The following is a 17,495-nucleotide window of genomic DNA, read 5'->3' on the forward strand; positions in this document are numbered from 1 at the left end:
TATAGTATCCATTCTCTGAAGGGACCCGATACTCTTCAGTTCTTTACTGTTTTCACCATCAGGGAAATATTTTGGAAATTAAAACACATTCTGCAAAGACAACATCATATAATTAGGGATGCACCGATACCATTGTTTTTACGGTGAGTACCGATGCTTATTTTAGTACTTGCCAATACCAATTACCGATACCTACCGCAACTGTTTTGTTTGCATGTCAGCTGTCAGCAATGGTACAAAGCATTGAAAAGTTATTTACAAATTAAATAAATGTATTTTTTTTTAATTTTGCACTTTTTTATGTGAAACATGAAAATATATGTTAAAGGTGTAAAAATACTAACAAACAAAGCAAACAAAAACAAACAAAAGTTTTTTTACAGTTTGTAAAATAGAAGTGAAAAAAAAATATCAGCAGGAAAATAATAATTAAATGGAGAAGAAGAATACGGAGTTAATTAAGGCTGATTTGAGTAAATAAGGGTTAATAAGGGGTTAAACAGGAACATTTAATAAAAAACAAAAAATATATATATTTTTATTGACAGGTTGCTTTAAACTGACTTCATCTGCAGATCAAAGTTCATCCCTTTGATCTGTAGTTGAATAAACAGAAAGATACAAAAAGAAAAATTGTTTCTTTTTATCTTTCTGTTTCAGGGGATGAGCAATGTTGACAAAAATAAAAACAGAGCAGCAAGGTGGGACTTTATATGAGGCGCAAGGTATGTAGAGCCAAGCGCCTCCATCCCCGATAATTGAATAAGAAAGAAGGAAGGTGGGACTTTATATGAGGCATGCAATGTTGTTGATAAACATTACCAGGCTGCTTTTTTGTTTTTTGACAGCTCCAATTGCCAGGACTTCAGCTGTCAACAAGGGAACCCCGTTGACAGCTGAATGAATCATCAGCAGCCCCACTCCCGAACAACCAATGATTGCCGGCTTTTTTATTTATACATTTAAGCTGTCAGCAGGGGAATCCCGCTGACAGCTGAAAGAACCGAGCCTGAAAGTAACAGTTTCAGGTATCAGAACATTTGCATAAGTACCAATACCAGTGTAAATGCTTAGTATAGGTATCAGTGCAACCCTAGGTATAATAATATGAACCGTGGGTAAAGATGGGTAGAGGGAAGGTAAAAAGGTACCGCATCCCATGAATGTAAAGTACTTGTTTAAAACTGAAGCAGGACTTGTATGGTGCCATGCATAAACCAAACATTTACAGCTAAAATTACAATCCATAGACAAACAAGCCATAAAAAATGATTTTTTTATAACATAAATAAAATGAAAAAGTATATTATAAGTAATGCAATTCAAATTTATTATTCTTGAGCCAAATTGCCTTAGGTACTTGCTTCTGCATTTTTCACCCTGGTTTGGCTTCATCAGGAAGTTTTAAGTACCAGGGGCCTAACTGTATTAAAGGAGAAGTATGGGAATGCAAAACTAGGCAGTGCATGCTACCCTCATACCTGCATTGCATTTCTTTCTTTCCCCAGTCCTTTAGTTTTTGCAGAATAATCATTTGAAGAATCCAGAATCAGCCTCTAATGGCTCTTTCTCAGTTCAAAAGTTTCCAGGGGATGGAAACATCTCGACAATCCAGCCTCTCCTTCACTCCCTCCCTCTGGAGGACATGTGGGTGTGTTTGGTGAAGAGGTGCACACCCAAACTGCTATCTAGAACGAGCACGTTCTTCACGTGCCTCTGTTTCCATGGCAGTATGTCCCCAACTAAAACCCGGAAGCAGAGTGTCACGTAACGTCCCACACTCCGCTTGAGTGTTTCCGTCAGTATACCGCTTCCTAAGTTCTGGAACACAAGTCCAATGGATCTGGCTATAGGAACCCCCAAGAACTAGACAACACCAGTCTTGGAGTACATCAGAACTACCCTTTATTTGAGATCTCCCACACATTTATACACCAGGATGACTCAAAGCTAACCTAATTAACATGAGCTCCAATAGGAGTCGTCCCGTCTCCTACATTGTATAGAGGACAATGTGATCAGCTCATTCAATTTACACACATTACCATAAACATCAACACAGGGTTAATTAGAACAAACAACAATGAGTTGAATACCCTTAGAACCTAGACTAAACTTATTTACATTAAACCCATTATAGCTGACATCAGACAGGTGAGTGGAGTTGATAAAATTAGCATCTCCTCACAGGATGTGTCCCAACAGTATAATTCAGTCTTATCATTCTAATATGGCATATAACGGGTTCCAGAGTCTGTGTGTTTTGGGGGGACATGGAGCTGAATCCAACGTAACACCAACCCCAGGGTCCCCAGGCATACAGCTCACAGAGAGCACCATTCCCCCAAATGCTAGGGCCCATAATCAAAAGGCAACAGGCTTGCATACAGTCCTCTCCAACAGCCTCTGTCCCGGCTAGGTCTGTGACACAGAGATAGTGTGATACAAACAGTGAAGTCCTCAACTTTCCCTGGCTGTTATCTGCAAGCTCTTTTCTGAGACACTTCACCTCTCTCCTGGGCTTTGATGTTCCTTCCTGTGTCCTCCGAATCCCCCCCTCTCCTTCCCCTCACTCATTCAAAGTCTGTATCAGTGTCTCCTCCAACCGATGGGGGGAGGGGAGAGAGTCATTTTTCATGTTCAGCAATGAACACAGGTAATCTCTCTACACATAGCACTGTGTCAGAATAGGAGACATGGTGAGGAGCATAGTGACCTGTGCTCTGTGTCTGTTCTCTGAAATGTACACAGTACTATGTGTAGAGAATATACCTGTGTACAGTACATAGGAGACTGACAACTCCCCCACATCTAAAGTGACCCCCTATATGTCCCCAGAGTCTCCTTTATTGTACATGCAAACCATCCCTCTGTCACTGTACTCCTATACAGTCCCATCATCCCCATCCCCGTACGGCAATGAATGGCACTGTACAGCATGTGATGACTCTGTACGGCATGTGATGGCACTGTACAGCATGTGATGACACTGTACGCATGTGATGGCTCTGTACGGCATGTGATGGCACTGTACGGCATGTGATGGCACTGTACAGCATGTGATGGCACTGTACGGCATGTGATGGCACTGTACAGCATGTGATGGCTCTGTATGGCATGTGATGGCTCTGTATGGCATGTGATGGCATTGTACGGCATTTGATGGCTCTGTACAGCATTTGATGGCTCTGTACGGCATGTGATGGCTCTGTACGGCATTTGATGGCACGGTATGTGATGACACTGTACAGCATGTGAAGGCTCTGTACAGCATGTGATGACTCTGTACGGCATTTGATGGCTCTGTATGGCATGTGATGGCACTGTACGGCATGTGATGGCACTGTACAGCATGTGATGGCACTGTACGGCATGTGATGGCACTGTACAGCATGTGATGGCACTGTACGGCATGTGATGGCACTGTACGGCATGTGATGGCACTGTACGGCATGTGATGGCTCTGTACGGCATGTGATGGCTCTGTATGGCATGTGATGGCACTGTACGGCATGTGATGGCACTGTACGGCATGTGATGACACTGTACGGCATGTGATGGCACTGTACGGCATGTGATGGCTCTGTATGGCATGTGATGGCACTGTACGGCATGTGATGGCACTGTACGGCATGTGATGGCACTGTACGGCATGTGATGGCACTGTACGGCATGTGATGGCTCTGTATGGCATGTGATGGCTCTGTATGGCATGTGATGGCACTGTACGGCATGCGATGGCACTGTACGGTATGTGATGACACTGTATGGCATGCGATGGCACTGTACGGTATGTGATGGCTCTGTACGGCATGTGATGACACTGTACGGCATGTGATGGCACTGTACAGCATGTGATGGCACTGTACGGCATGTGATGGCACTGTACGGCATGTGATGGCACTGTATGGCATGTGATGGCACTGTACGGTATGTGATGGCTCTGTATGGCATGTGATGGCACTGTACAGCATGTGATGGCACTGTACGGCATGTGATGGCACTGTACAGCATGTGATGACACTGTACGGTATGTGATGACACTGTACGGCATGTGAGGGCTCTGTACGGCATGTGATGGCACTGTACGGCATTTGATGGCACTGTACAGCATGTGATGGCTCTGTATGGCATGTGATGGCTCTGTACGGCATGTGATGGCTCTGTATGGCATGTGATGGCACTGTACGGTATGTGATGGCACTGTACGGTATGTGATGACACTGTACGGCATGTGAGGGCTCTGTACGGCATGTGATGGCACTGTACGGCATGTGATGGCACTGTACGGCATTTGATGGCACTGTACGGCATGTGATGGCACTGTACGGCATGTGATGGCTCTGTACGGCATGTGATGGCTCTGTACGGCATGTGATGGCTCTGTATGGCATGTGATGGCTCTGTACAGCATGTGATGGCTCTGTATGGCATGTGATGGCTCTGTATGGCATGTGATGGCATTGTACGGCATGTGATGGCTCTGTACAGCATTTGATGGCTCTGTACGGCATGTGATGGCTCTGTACGGCATTTGATGGCACGGTATGTGATGACACTGTACAGCATGTGAAGGCTCTGTACAGCATGTGATGACTCTGTACGGCATTTGATGGCTCTGTATGGCATGTGATGGCACTGTACGGCATGTGATGGCACTGTACAGCATGTGATGGCACTGTACGGCATGTGATGGCACTGTACAGCATGTGATGGCACTGTACGGCATGTGATGGCACTGTACAGCATGTGATGGCACTGTACGGCATGTGATGGCACTGTACGGCATTTGATGGCACTGTACAGCATGTGATGGCACTGTACGGCATGTGATGGCACTGTACGGCATGTGATGGCACTGTATGGCATTTGATGGCACTGTACAGCATGTGATGGCTCTGTACGGCATGTGATGGCTCTGTACAGCATGTGATGGCTCTGTACGGCATGTGATGGCTCTGTATGGCATGTGATGGCATTGTACGGCATGTGATGGCTCTGTACGGCATTTGATGGCTCTGTACGGCATGTGATGGCTCTGTACGGCATTTGATGGCACGGTATGTGATGACACTGTACAGCATGTGAAGGCTCTGTACAGCATGTGATGGCTCTGTATGGCATGTGATGGCATTGTACAGCATGTGATGACTCTGTACGGCATTTGATGGCTCTGTATGGCATGTGATGGCACTGTACGGCATGTGATGGCACTGTACGGCATGTGATGGCTCTGTATGGCATTTGATGGCTATGCACTGCATGTGATCCTGTAATACTCTATTTACAATGAAGAGAACATTATTACTATAGGAGTACTAGGTAATACACCAATTATGGGGGAGTAAAGCTCTGTCCATGTCTAAGGATCTCTGGGCTTCAGTATGAAAATACAAGTAGATGTGAATGGAAGGTTTTATTGTCTCATATAAAAATCCTGATAGTCAATAAAATGATTCATTCACAATGTTAGCTCTGATTTTATTTCATTTTACTATACCAATAATGCATGGAATGCCTGTGTGCTGTCACATCCATATGTATTCTGCTTTACAAATATATTGTTTTCACTCTGGTAGATAGAAATATGTAGAGGACATTTACATATACAGAACTATCAGTTACTTCTCCTACCTTACAGTCACTGAAGTGCTCTTATCTCTTCCAACTCTTCTGACCATTGAAACATGCTGCAGTGGAGAAGGGAGGGGGAGGAGAGAGAAGGGGGGTGGGGGGGAGAGAAGGGGGGGAGAGGGGGGAGGGGGAGGAGAGAGAGAATTGAGGAGGAGGGAGGGGGAGGAGAGAGAGAAGGAAGGAGAGAGAAAGAAGGGAGGAGGGAGGAGAGTAAGGAGGGAGGACGGAGGAGTAAGAGAAGGGAGGAGGAAAGAGAAGGGAGGAGAGAGAGGACAGAGGAGAAAGAGAAGGGAGGAGGGAGGAGGGAGGAGAGCAGGAAAGGAGGGGGAGGAGGGAGGAGAGAGAGGAGGGAGGAGGAGAGAGAAGGGAGGGGAGGAGGGAGGAAAGGGAGGGGGAGAGGGGAAGAGAGGGGGGAGGAGGGGGGAGAGAGAGGAGGGAGGAGAGAGAGAACAGAGGAGAAAGAGAAGAGAGGGGGGAGGAGGGAGGAGAGAGAGAAGGGAGGGGGAGGAGGGAGGAGAGAGAGAAGGGAGGGGGAGGAGGGAGGTGAGAGAGGAGGGAGGAGATAGAGAAGGGAGGAGGGAGGAGAGAGAGAAGGGAGGAGAGAGAAAAGGGAGGGGGAGAAGGGAGGAGGGAAAGGAGGGAGGAGAGAGAGAAGGGAGGGGGGAGAGAGGAGGGAGGGGGAGGAGAGAGAGGAGGGGGAGGAAGAAGGAGAGAGAAGAGGGAGGAGAGAGAGAACAGAGGAGAAAGAGAAGGGAGGGGGGAGGAGGGAGGAGGGACGAGAGAGGAGGGAGGAGAGAGAGGAGGGAGGAGAGAGAAAAGGGAGGGGGAGAAGCGAGGAGAGGAAAGAGGGAGGAAGGAGGAGAGAGAGGAGGGAGGTAAGAGAGGAAGGGGAGAGAGGAGGGAGGAGAGAGAGAGAAGGGAGGGGGAGGAGGGAGGGGGGAGCAGCTACACTCTGTGAAGTCTCGGGAGTGAGCAGCAAGCAGAGAGCCGACATCAATCAAGCAAGATGACAGGAAAGTGGGTGTTTTCCCCCACAAATAGAGCTTTCTTTTGGTGGTATTTGATCACCTCTGCCGGTTTTTATTGTTTGCTCTATAAACAAAAAAATACCATCAATTTTGAAAAAATACAATATTTTGTATTTTCTGCTATAAAACATATCCAACAAAAAAAAATCACATTTCTTCATCAGTTTAAGCCAATATGTATTCTGCTACATGTTTTTGGTAAAAAAAAAGTGTATATTGATTGGTTTGCGCAAAAGTTATAGCGTCTACAAAATAGGGGATAGATTTATGGACTTTTTATTTTTTTAACTGACACTTTTGACACTTTCTTGGGAGCCAGTGACACCAATACAGTGATCAGTGCTAAAATATGCACTGTCACTGTACTAATGACACTGGCAGGGAAGGGGTTACCATCAGGGGTGATCAAAGGGTTAAATGTGTTCCCTGGGAGCGCTTTTTAACTGTGGGGGGGTGCTTTAACAGTAAGAAGACAGAGATCCATGTTCGTGCTTAGCAGTAACACAAGATCTCTGTCTTTCTTACTAGCAGACCACTCTGTCTCTCTACGAATGATCGTCGGGCACGGGTCTCCGGTGACGTGCATGCAAGGCCCAGACCCGAAAGAAGGAATCATGCACAGGTACGTGATTTTGCACTTAAGGGTCGTCCTGCCACAAGAAATGTATGTGGGCCCTGATTAAGTCACGTGATCTGTGACGTCACGCGTAGGGACAGGATAGGCACTCTGTGCTGATTGATGATACAAGCTCGCCGCTCGTCTGTTTTAAGGAACCGTTTCACCTGTTTTTATGTGAGTACTTTTTATGCTAATAAACCCAGCTTGTTGCCAACAATACTACTCTTTTTGGGACCTTCCTTTTTTGTTCTTCTCCCGCTGGGGACCCCCCTATACCCGTGGAGGGACTGAGTTCCTGTATGAGGCTGCCGGTCATAGAATAAAGGTTGTCGCCCCTACTAACTGGTCTGATGTTGGTATCTCTTTGAAGCATCTAGCCCCTGCACCAGGAGGAAGGGCTGTTATTCCTACTATTGATTTATGCTGTTGCCCCATTACCTGAAGGTAAGGGGCCATTACTTACAAGTGTGTGGTGTGTTGTATGGAGAAGAAACATCACTATATACCTGTTCCAGTCACCTCACCCCTTTTAAGAAGATTGTTATATGTGCACTTGATTTTGGACATTTTATACTCTTTCATTTGTCACATAAGATTTTTATATTTTGTTTTGCACGAGACACTTTGTTTATTTGATGCTTGTCATCTGGCGTGCACATTACTTTTATACGCCTAGTGTGCATTTACTTTGCATGACTTTACCAGCCCAGCCTAAGATTCAGTTCACTTTTCTTTCTTTTATTACACCTAATTATTGGGGCTGGTTTTTGATTCACTATTAGTTTGCACATGTTTTTGGTCACATGTGGGTTGTTTAATTTACCTGTATGCTTTATCACAGCCATAGCTATTTATTAATTTTAGCATGATACCGTGAGCACTGTCACTTTGTTGATACTGTGTACTATTTATGTTATTGCATTATTGTATAGCACCGTCACTTTTAGTTTTATAATCGTTTATGCCGACGTACTTTATTTACTGTGTCCTTGATGGATGAGCGCCACACCACGTTTTAATCTGTTTGATGGGAGCTTGTTGTCGGAAATTCCGACCGTGTGTAGGCTCCATCGGACATTTTTTGTCAGAATTTCCGACAACAAATGTTTGAGATCTGGTTCTCGAATTTTCCGACAGCAAAATCTGTTGTCGGAAATTCCCATCGTGTGTACACAATTCCGACGCACAAAAGTTCCATGCATGCTCGGAATCAAGCAGAAGAGCCGCACTAGCTATTGAACTTCATTTTTCTCGGCTCGTCGTATGTGTTGTACGTCACCGCGTTCTTGACGTTCGGAATTTCCGATAACTTTGTGTGACCGTGTGTATGCAAGACAAGTTTGAGCCAACATCCGTCGGAAATAAATCCAGGATTTCGTTGTCAGAATGTCCGATCGTTTGTAAAGGGCATAACACAAAAGTGTAAGTGTGTCCCCCAATCTCACAGAGCAACCTTACCCTTTGTGGAGTACAAAGGTGTACTTCCCTCTCAACCCTGCCGTGGTGAGGTACGTTATTTTGCCATCTCCATCGGCCCCTCCTCCTTATTATGTATATAATATATGTATCTATATATGAGCGTGTTTTTTTCTGAATTTGTGCATTATGGTGCCATTCAGAATAGTAATGCACCCCAATACATGCACATCCCGTCATGTAAGTGTGAGTGTTCCCCCAATCTCACAGAGCAAACATCAGAATCTTTGTAGCACATGTCTGAGCTGACCTCCGGCCTACCCTTCCGTCTTGCATAGTTGTACCGGCTCCTCTCCTGAACTGAAATGGCTTCCTCTGATTTCACTGCACACTGTGAGCTTCTCACCATATGCATTAGATGCTGCAGCAAGTCCGATAGAGCCCCGCCTCATGTCCTGGCTTGAGGATGTCCTGCAGCACAAAGCTCTTTCCTACCCAGCATGACTGTCCCAGGCCCCATCCCTTTCATTCATTGGATTTCAGTTCTTTCAATTATGGAGACTAAATACAGCCTGCCTAAGAATGCTCACTCCTCCAGACTGGCATTCACCTATCAACGCATCTTGAAAGGCGACCTGAGGCAGGGTGATATAATGTTTTCAAGCAGTGGTGGCTGGTGCTCAATTTTTTTGGGGGGGCGGCAAACAAACCTCCCAGCCACCACCCCCTGCACCCCCTTCCCGCTGATTGGCCAGATCAGAATATTCCTGCCACTACAATTCGCACTGCCCTTAATCGCCAGTGAGAATGTAAATAAACAAGGAAAAGGGGCGCCTCTGAGTATATATCAATAATCATTTATTTACAACAAACAATATCCACTCACATGGAAGACTGTAGTACTGCGTTCCGGTGCGTCTCTGAGTAGAGCAGAAGCTGTAGGACCACAAGTCTCAGCAAGTCCGTGCAGTGCTGGTCTTACATCAGGTCCTGGCAAGGATAGATGATGGTGACTGGACACGGCAGGGGCTCCCTCAGGTCTCCAGATGGCGCTTCCGGATATATAATGGGTTAAAAAAGCATAGACCAACGGTCTGTGGGTTCCAAGGAGGGGGTGAGGGGACGCCAAAGCCGATCGCCGGGCGCGCTGCAGTCCGAGGCTCGTACGTCTCCGTGAGAGAGATGGTAGCGGCCGTACAGGGAGCCAGAACGAGGCCTGGATAGCAAGCACAGCGCGGCGCCGGGTCGTGACGTCACGGCTATGCGGCGCGTTTCCGAGTCTGCGCGCTATTGGTGACAGGAATAGCGGCACTCCTTTCTCAAGCATGAGGGGCGGATGTTATGGCAGTCATTTTATAGTCTTTGGGAGGGGGAGGGGGCGGGGCTGAGGATGATAAGCAATGTCAGAATACACTGCAACTAAAAAGCACTACTAAATATATTAGACATGGGAGTGGAGCACAAGTTTAAAAGTGAATATATGAAATTATAAAATTATTACATAGAGTACCTATATGCATATATAAGACACACATATGAACATGGATATACATGGATATACATAAAAATGAAAATAAAAATAATAATGATGACCAGTACACATCCACGGGCAAAAATAAAACATGATGCATAAAATCCGGTATAAACCATGAATAAGAGCATATATACTTTAAAATAATAATGATAATAATAATCCCCAGACCAGATTACATCATTTGTGGACCACTGTAACCACAATCCCTATGGACTTGCCTTCACCCATACCTTCGATTCTACCCACCTAGCATACCTTGATTTGGAATTGGGCCATATAGATGACAGAATTATTGCTAAAAATTACATTAAACCTACTGCCGGTAACTCTTTTTTTACATTTTCACAGCTGCCACTATCCCAAGTGGACGAAAAATATACCAAAGGGACAATTCTGCCGTCTCAGACAGAACTGTACCCTTGATAGTGATTACGCAGCCTCCAGCATTTCATTAAAAAACAAATTCGCTGAAAAACAATATCCTAAAGAACTAGTTGATGAAGCATGTGCATCCTATTCCAAAGGTAAACCAGTCAAAACAAATACTTGCCCAACAGATCACTCCACCAGATTTATCACGACTTTTCACTTTGAATATAAAAAAATGGAAAACATCATGAAAAAACATTGGGGGATTCTACTACAGGACCCCCTTCTCAAAACTCTCCTCCCTACAGTACCACGAATTACTTACCGGAAAGCACCAAATTTGAAAAGCAAAATTGCCCCAAGCAAATTCAAAACCACTGCGACCAATCACCATGCCACTACTCTCATACCTTTGGTTGGCATGTATCAATGCAAAAAAGTCCTATGTAAAACTTGTGCCTTCGTTAAACATGGACAAAAGTCATTCATTTCCAAAGGTAAAACATACCAGATAGATCAATTCTACAATTGTTCTTCAGATTTTGTAGTCTACGGCCTTATGTGCCCTTGTGGACTGATCTATGTCGGTCGAACTATCTGCCCCCTCAGGCAGCGTTTCGGTCAACACCGGAGACTGATAGAGGGTGGTAAGGACATGCATAGTGTCCCACGACATTTTGCTGGGTTTCACCACAAATCTACCACGGGTCTCACTGTATGGGTAATAGAACAAATCCCCAAGTCATATACTCCTGCCGAACGTTTCAAAAAGCTCTGTGCAAGGGAAACGTTCTGGATTTACAATCTCGATGTCCTCTCGCCTGGGGGCTTGAATGAGGGCATCGAGATTGCCACCATATTATAGTCATATATTGCTTATATTTGCTTATATACAGTATGTTTATACTCATTGCTTGTATTCTTATCATTCTCACCACAGGTTGTATACACACTAACATATCTTTATTGTGGGGGTGGCGGGTCTATGAGTAAGTATATTCCATCCCCCGTCCCCTTACCTGCCTCCTCCTCCCTACCCCCAACCTCCCCCCCCCCCCTCCACCCCCCCCCCCCCGTTCCCACTAACCCCCCCCCCCCCTTTTCATCTCCACCCCTTGCTCCTTTTCCCTTTATTTCCCTTGTGGACCGTACTAATATCATATGCTGATATTCATGTTCGTATAATCACCAATTTTGTAATCTCTTGCATATCTTGTGTATCTTATATATATGTGTTTTTATCATATATATATATTTTTTATCTTATATTTGCCTGTCATTATTATCATTATTATTTTAAAGTATATATGCTCTTATTCATGGTTTATACCGGATTTTATGCATCATGTTTTATTTTTGCCCGTGGATGTGTACTGGTCATCATTATTATTTTTATTTTCATTTTTATGTATATCCATGTATATCCATGTTCATACGTGTGTCTTATATATGCATATAGGTACTCTATGTAATAATTTTATAATTTCATATATTCACTTTTAAACTTGTGCTCCACTCCCATGTCTAATATATTTAGTAGTGCTTTTTAGTTGCAGTGTATTCTGACATTGCTTATCATCCTCAGCCCCGCCCCCTCCCAAAGACTAAAAATTGACTGCCATAACATCCGCCCCTCATGCTTGAGAAAGGAGTGCCGCTATTCCTGTCACCAATAGCGCGCAGACTCGGAAACGCGCCGCATAGCCGTGACGTCACGACCCGGCGCCGCGCTGTGCTTGCTATCCAGGCCTCGTTCTGGCTCCCTGTACGGCCGCTACCATCTCTCTCACGGAGACGTATGAGCCTCGGACTGCAGCGCGCCCGGCGATCGGCTTTGGCTTCCCCTCACCCCCTCCTTGGAACCCACAGACCGTTGGTCTATGCTTTTTTAACCCATTATATATCCGGAAGCGCCATCTGGAGACCTGAGGGAGCCCCTGCCGTGTCCAGTCACCATCATCTATCCTTGCCAGGACCTGATGTAAGACCAGCACTGCACGGACTTGCTGAGACTTGTGGTCCTACAGCTTCTGCTCTACTCAGAGACGCACCGGAACGCAGTACTACAGTCTTCCATGTGAGTGGATATTGTTTGTTGTAAATAAATGATTATTGATATATACTCAGAGGCGCCCCTTTTCCTTATTTATTTTCTTCAGCCTTTTGGACCTTGCTTCTGGTCTTTTTTTGGTGGCAGCCCTGATTGACTTCCTCCTGTATATATATCTATATACACCATCCCTGCCATTGGACTATTTAGGAACAGTTATGTGAGGTATACTTGCTTTGCGCCTTTTTTACTTGCCAGTGAGAATGTAGCCTAACTATTCCTAAAAACATTTACTCCCCCTCCTCCTACCTATCTTGCATACCTTGTATAAAAAGATGTGTGCACTTACACTTTTTTTATCTGGGCTTCTCCAGTCATGTGATTCTGCAGTTCCAGTTTACCTGTGCCAGAGAGCAGCTGCTGCAGGGGAGAGGAGGGAACAGCTGGGTCATGGGAGCCAATGGGTGACATCACCTCTCCCGGAATTCTCAGCTGTTGTCGGATGCTCCCTTACATGGGGAGCTGGAGCTTCTGTATCATGTGATTGGACCGAATCAAAAAAGGAAAGTACACAGATATTTTTTTATACAGGGTATGCAGGATAGGTGGGAGGAGGGGAGGAGGATGTAGGAAATGTAGGTTTTTAAGAATACTTAGAGTTAGCCTTTACTTCCACTTCAAATTCACACTAATAGTGGTCCACAGAAAAAAAAACACATCATCGATGAACCGGTGCCATGTTAGACCCCAGATCCAGTGTTAAGAATGGACTGAAATTCAACTAGTTCAGCAAGGACCAGACAAATTTTGATCCATGTATGGGCACCCGGGTTGTACACAAGCTGATCTATCGATTGACTTATGCACACCCAGCCTGTCACTATTTTCTTGCATGATCAGTGCCGTCAGTTATAGCCAGCGACACTGATCATTGTATTCTGCCAACAGAGAAGGCTCCCCACCAGCAGAACACAATAGCGCAGTGGGAGGGATTCCCCCATAAACCCTGACTGTGTCGATAGGGAATCAAGCAATTTTCTTTCAATTCTTCAATTACACAATCTATGGCTTGCCTTAGTGTATCAATAAGCCTGAAAAACAGTAGGATGGCTGTACCAGGCTAATAACAGACCACTGCAAAAATAAAAGGAGAAATCTCCCTACTGGTCCATTAAGCATACCATTGACAGTGTTTCACTTTGAAAAGTGAATGTACCTGTTGGTCCTTTCAAAATCCAGTGCCGTTCTGTGTCTTCTGCAGTGATATCTCAACGCCGCGTACACACGGCCGGACTTCCCGACAGAAAAAGTCCGGACTTTTTCTGTCGGCATTTCCGACGGACTCAGATATAGAACACGTTCTAAATCTTTCCGTCGGAAATGTCGACGGAATTTAGCCCATTGGCAAGTCCGGCCGTGTGTACGCGGCATAAGAAGTGTGATCAGCCATGCCTAGTTCATACCTGAGGTTTTACAGAACACCTTCGAATGTTATGGAGATAAGGAGAAGAGGAGATGTTCTGTAGTCCTGCCCTAGAGTGACAAACACTCGTGATTTAAAGAAACAGTGTTTTAACCACTTGCCGACCGCCGCACACACATATACGTCGGCAGAATGCCACAGGCAGGCAGATGGCTGTATTTCCCTGTTCTGCCTAGCAACATGATAGGGATCTACTGCTCCCTGTCATCGGGAGCAGTGATCTCTGTCATGTTGTAGTGAGCCCATCCCCCCGCAGTTAGAACACCTCCCTAGGACACAAAAATATTAAGTGGTAGGACCTCTGCGCTACTAAATAAACGTGATAAAATAAAATGTGTACAAAATCAAGAAAGTGATGCTAGGACACACTTAGCCCCTTGATCGCCCCCCTAGTGTTTAATCCCTTCCCTGCCAGTGTCATTTATACAGTAATCAGTGGCTATTTGTAGCATTGATCACTGTATAAATGACAATGGTCCGAAAATAATGTCAAAAGTATCCGATGTGTCCACCATAATGTCTCAGTCATGATAAAAATCGCAGATCACCGCCATTACTAGTACAAAAAAAAATTATAATAAAAATGCCATAAATCTATCTCCTATTTTGTAGACGCTATAACTTTTGCGCAAACCAATCAATATACGCTTATTGCGATTTTTTTTTTTACCAAAAATATGTAGAAGAATACATATCGGCCTAAACTGAGGAAGAAATTAGTTTTTATTAGTTTATATTTTTTATAGCAAAAAGTTAAAAATATTGCTTTTTTTTCAAAATTGTCGGTCTTTTTTTGTTTATAGCGCAAAAAATAAAAACTGCAGAGGTGATCAAATACCACCAAAAGAAAGCTCTATTTGTGGGAAAAAAGGACGTCAATTTTGTTTTGGTACAGCATCACACGACCGCGCAATTGTCAGCTAAAGCGACGCAGTGCAAAATTGCAAATAATGCTCTGGCCAGGAAGGGGGTAAATCCTTCCGGGGCTCAAGTGGTTAAATGAATGTTGTCACCCTAGGACAGGAAGTGTGTTACTGGCAAGATCAACAGGTGAAAATAAAGATAAAACACCCTTAAATGAAGAAAAACAAAATGCAGCCATCAGATCTAAGAACTGGTAATCTGCAATATATGACATTTTTTTGAGTGGTTTAGATATCCTTTTGACTCTTCTGATCAGAGACACATGTCTGCTTTTTGTGAACCATCTTCGTGGAAGGCTCGGGAGGGAACAGAGTTCGGATACATTCGGAGATGAGGACCCATAACGTTTATTGCCATACCCTCTACAAATAATTCCAGACATTATCTTTATTTTCATAAAATCAGAAAAATAGAAAAATACCTTTCACATCAACTATTTACATCCTAATGAAGACTTTTGCAATTAAATTCATTAAATAAAACAAGAACACGCCAAGGCATATAAAGAAACATTCAATACTGCAACACCAACCAATGGCATTTTTCATTCCTGCTACTGCCCAGTGACCGGTGAAATCTTATTGGTCGGTTTGTGTTACTCCACTGTAGATAATATTTTGTTTTTGTACACCTGGAAAAGTTTATTGTACAACAGAGCTTGCAATCTACATAGCGCAGACACACATCAGTCACAGTAGGCATGACAGGTCGGTAACGAAGACAGAAACAACAGACATCACATTCTACATATAAAAATATATACATACAAGAAGACTTGAATACAGCCTAACCCTTGCCCACCCAGCCCCAGGATCCTTTTAACTTGGCTATTATGCCCAGGGGTGGGTAAGTCTGCCTGATTACATGACGACTGTGATTGGCTGTCACAGTGATTATATTCACCAGTGCACCATGGATCATCAAATATGTCCAAATCTTTATTGAAGAACGATCACATTGCAGAAGACACAGTGCAACGTTTCAGAGCTGTGCAGGACCCCTTCATCAGGCTTGTGATAAACGTCAGTACAACAGTACATCAGTGCAACAGTATTTAAAGGGCTCTCTACTAATCAAAGAAGTTTGTTCTTTGATTGGTGGAGAGAACTTTGTTCTTTGATTGGTGGAGAAAACTTTGTTCTTTGATTGGTGGAGAGAACTTTGTTCTTTGATTGGTGGAGAGAAGTTTGTTCTTTGATTGGTGGAGAGAACTTTGTTCTTTGATTGGTGGAGAGAAGTTTGTTCTTTGATTGGTGGAGAGAACTTTGTTCTTTGATTGGTGGAGAGAAGTTTGTTCTTTGATTGGTGGAGAGAAGTTTGTTCTTTGATTGGTAGAGATAACTTTGTTCTTTGATTGGTGGAGAGAACTTTGTTCTTTGATTGGTGGAGAAACCTTTGTTCTTTGATTGGTGGAGAAACCTTTGTTCTTTGATTGGTGGAGAGAACTTTGTTCTTTGATTGGTGGAGAGAACTTTGTTCTTTGATTGGTGGAGAGAACTTTGTTCTTTGATTGGTGGAGAGAACTTTGTTCTTTGATTGGTGGAGAGAACTTTGTTCTTTGGTGGAGAGAACTTTGTTCTTTGATTGGTGGAGAGAAGTTTGTTCTTTGATTGGTAGAGATAACTTTGTTCTTTGATTGGTGGAGAAAACTTTGTTCTTTGATTGGTGGAGAAACCTTTGTTCTTTGATTGGTGTAGAGAACTTTGTTCTTTGATTGGTGGAGAGAACTTTGTTCTTTGATTGGTGTAGAGAACTTTGTTCTTTGATTGGTGGAGAGAACTTTGTTCTTTGATTGGTGGAGAGAACTTTGTTCTTTGATTGGTGGAGAAACCTTTGTTCTTTGATTGGTGGAGAAAACTTTGTTCTTTGATTGGTGGAGAGAACTTTGTTCTTTGATTGGCAGAAAGCACTTTAAATACTGTTGCACTGATGTACACATTTATCACATGAAAAAAAATAGGAACTACCTATAAGCCATGCACCCTGAAACCAACTAACGTGAATGAATATAAATTGTGCTGAAATCTTTTAAGGAGCAGCTGGTAGTGAGACCAAAGGTCCAATGATGTGTTAAAGAAACCAAATAAATTTCATACCGCGCTCTAAATAATCATATAAACATACATAAACAATAATAGTGCTGAAATAATAAGTGAATTCATAAAAAATACGTGCCAAAGCAGTAATGGTAAATGTCCATATAATTTCCAAAGAAAATTAAATGTCCGTGGACCACCACCAAAATTGACACCCATTACAGGTAGTCAGACCAAGCGCAGATATCAATAGGAGTGTGCCTTCTGAAGGGAGACACAAACGGCGTACCTGCATGCTTTTTGAATTGGGCAAATTGTTTTTACCATGTTTTATGCCGATGCCTCGTATGGATTAAAGGAATTTTTTTTTATATTACACAATGAGGAGCCCTTTCCTCTTGT

This window comes from Aquarana catesbeiana, linkage group LG06 (genome assembly GCF_042186555.1).
Source record: "Aquarana catesbeiana isolate 2022-GZ linkage group LG06, ASM4218655v1, whole genome shotgun sequence".
NCBI lineage: Eukaryota > Metazoa > Chordata > Amphibia > Anura > Ranidae > Aquarana > Aquarana catesbeiana.